General features: G+C 32.7%; 1 pseudogene; it reads right to left on the bottom strand.

Annotated features, from left to right (window-relative positions):
• Positions 1-1,566: 1,566 nt before the first annotated feature.
• LOC141701526 (protein phosphatase 2C 51-like) lies at positions 1,567-3,501 on the bottom strand (annotated as a pseudogene).
• Between the last annotated feature and the right edge of the window lie 276 nt (positions 3,502-3,777).

Below are 3,777 nucleotides of genomic sequence, written 5' to 3'. Positions count from 1 at the left end.
GCCGTATGAGTTTTGTATGCTCTCTATATAATTGTCCACTTTTAAAAAGATTACTCATATTAAAAACTTTAACATTATTAAAAAAGTTATACTGTATAAGTTATCATATTTATTGCATTAACTACAACATTGTTTATGATAAAGAATTAATCTTGAAAATAGAAATTAGTGATATAATAATTGTGTGGTATAAAATTCATCTTAAAAATATAAAGTGAACTTTATAATTTGAATAGTGACATTAAAAGTGTACAATTATTTTGAAACAATACAATTTTGTAAAAAGTGGATAATTATTGTGAAACAGAGGAGTTTCATTATGTTATTATATTTGCATTCATCTGCATGCATATTTGGTTGTATATGAATGGAAGCACTCAAGAAACAGGTTTATTAATCTTGTTATTTCTCTTTCATGGGTCATGTATTTTCTAAATATAGTGTAAAAACTGGATGTGCATTGGGAACGCAATGTCTGCTTCTTGAAAGGGTCAATTTTATCTGCTTTGGAGTTTTAATGGCCAGGGTCACTCTCTAACTATCCTCCAACTCCATCTTCCCCAATCTTCTACTAGTAATTACTACTTCACAAGAATGCAAATCCAATTTGGTGGATGAAGAGCATGTCAGTGTGATTATCAAAATATACCATAAATTTACAACCAACTATAAATTTGTGATTGTATTAGTAACATGTGTGTGTGCAGACATGCAAATGGAAAATGAAAGCACGTGATAAATTTCGACACTTATCACGTCACATCATTTTATAATTATTTTGATAACTATTTTGATATAAATTTTGAATTACTTAGAATTGCTATTATCTTCAGTACTACGGCTACCTGTGCATTGTTTTACCTATCTGAATTCTGAACTAGGTAGTGGAGCTATCTTAATTCTTACTTCGAAGTTGTATATATATGTACTATCTGTGCATCAGTTTTTTCTATGTATACTATCAATGATAATTTAAAATATAGATATAGATATTTTCTCTACTAATCTGCTGCGAAGTTAGACATACGTACAGAAAGTTTTGGCTTTATACGATGTTGAGAATCTACTGGTGTATATAAATAAGAGTTAAATATTCTTGTCCATCTAATGATCAACTCACACAAGTACTAAAACAATCTGATAGAGACTAATGATAACGGAAAGCATAGTATGGACTCTATCTCAAACATACCATTAATTCAGCAAAATTATCTGTTTTTCGGAATTGTTATTACCACATGTAATGTTCCGTGGACGTTAGGCAGAGGCAAGTGATTGTAGCGACATCTATTATATCACTAAAAGTGCAAAAAAATTCTTCAATATGATATAGTAGTGCTAACAATCGGTTGACGATGACCATTCCCATGTTTTTTATTAGTCAAAATATTCAAGACTCCAAGCAAGAAAAAGTCAGCTTCTTGACCAAATTTGATTTTACGGTCAATAAAACATATGTACTAGTCATAAATCACTACCAAAAAATAATCAAAACATAGATATTTTACATCACAACACGGATTTAAAGTTGAAAAACATAGATAGATTTATATTATAACAGTGGGGTAATAATTCGAAAACAGGACATAAAGAGTTGCAGACTGACATGGAAATTCATAAGCACACATAGTTCACACAAGGTACACAGTAATTTAAATTTAGACGAATTTCGAGTGGACTTAGAATAGTCTTGACTCAAAGACTGACATCAACGAAAGAGCTCCCTCAAAACTCTTCTAGGCAGAAGTTTTGTGGAGTTTCTGCAGATCGATGACGATAACACTTATGTTATCTTGGCTGCCTCGCTTCATTGCTATCCTTTTAAGATTTAGTGCAGCTACAGCAGCCCGACTCTTAGGCTCATTCTCATTGCCGGGGGTTACACTAGACTTCTTCTTTGATCCTTCCTGTGATTGTCGTGAAAAAAAATCTAACAACTTTGCATGCATCTTCATTTGACATTACGTCCCATAAACCATCACTAGCTACTATTATGAACTCATCAAGGTCGCTTCTCGCTTTCACTGTAACTTCTGCTTGAGCTACTACATATGGTTTCAAGTGCTCGTCCCCTAAATCACGATTCAAATGATTTAAACATATATTTTTTAACAACAACAATGTAATGCAATTTCATAAATACGCTTATCAGTAATGCTGTATTCCTCAACTGATTAATTAAGTCGGGATATTAGGTAACCATCACAAATTTTAATTACCTTTGATAATTTGTTGATTCAATAAAAATGACTAATCGGTTAAATTTTAACTTATTTCATCCTATGTTCTTATGAAAGATGACTCTTTTATATATCATTGTATTTGAAATCATAGATTATCACTTAAGTACCAATAGATCTTGAAGTTGAAAGAACTCCTTGAACTCTTTTCCCGTTCCAGTTGACAACCACTCCACCAGAGACTTCGATCCTCTTCAACTCATCCGGTCGATCAGGCTAATTATAATTTAAAAGATTGAATTAGGCAATTCAACAAAAAGAAAATTTAAATAAATGTAACTCAAAATGTAAATTCAATATTATAATATAATAGGTTGCTCAGTTGATGATGGCTAAAATTCTTACGAACTGGTCAGATAAAAATGTCTATGTGCATATGATCACATTGGGATAAACCGTGCACTCCAAGGATGAAATGCAACAATGTTTACAGGAGGTGTTCAAAACACAAATTTACAAACACGAACCTTATTCTCTACAAATATATGTAACTGCATCCACATATGTTTATGAAGTATAAAATCTTGTTAAAGAAAATTTTTCTTTAGAAAAAATTTATGAACACACCATTTTATGTTTACATAGTATTTATGGTACTCACTCTCTGTCTCTGGTATGAAGATAATTATTTACTAGCCTTGGACTCTAAATTTACTAACATACCTTATGATCAAAAGACAATGGCACAACAGTGGATGAACGTGACAAAACACCTCTGGAATCTCCGCAGTTAGCAACCACCAGAACCTCCTCCCCAACCACAACAACAATCGCAGTTGATCCTGTTGAACCCTCAACTCCTTCAGCAAGCACATGTTCATCCATCCTAAGAAAACTTGTGACCATTACCTTCTCCCACTCTATAATTTTCCTTGCCTGTTTTTCAACCTCATTTTTAACCAATAGGTGTAAGTGGTCACGACAAGCCCGAGCTACTTCTGAGCCACCATGACCATCATACACACCAAAATAGTCATAATTATTTGATTCCCACATTAAAAACCCCAAGTCTACTGTCAAAGCATCCTCCATATATTTCCTTCTTCCCTTCACCGAGATACTACCATGTGAATCATAGTTCACAACTTTACCATTACCGTTTATTTGTTTATCTGTATCTGCTACATTATTTGTATTCTCAGACTTATTTTGGGGTAGAGCAGGTGTGTTTGTGTATTCATCTTCTGAATTAACTATATCTTGGTTTCTCATCATTTCTAGATATAATTAGACTTATTTCAATGAAATTATGAGAAATAACTCAATCAATAGTACTATTAATGCATCAGAATACACTGAACTGCAACCAACTCTGATAACGGGGAAGGGGTTAAAATGAAGAGGAAAAGAAGAGAGCTGGGAAGGGGTTAAAATGAAGAGGAAAAGACGAGAGCCATCGGGACGCCTAAGATATAGGCACGTCTAAGATGATGATTACGTAGTTTTTAGAGTTTTTAATAATTGAATTAAATACAGATAAATGTGATGTAATGTGATTCCTAACCATCCCAAAAATTTAGTTTTAATTAAAAAGAAT

This window comes from Apium graveolens, unplaced genomic scaffold (assembly GCF_009905375.1).
Source record: "Apium graveolens cultivar Ventura unplaced genomic scaffold, ASM990537v1 ctg3978, whole genome shotgun sequence".
Classification (NCBI taxonomy): domain Eukaryota; kingdom Viridiplantae; phylum Streptophyta; class Magnoliopsida; order Apiales; family Apiaceae; genus Apium; species Apium graveolens.
This window is presented reverse-complemented; position numbering and strand designations above follow the sequence as displayed.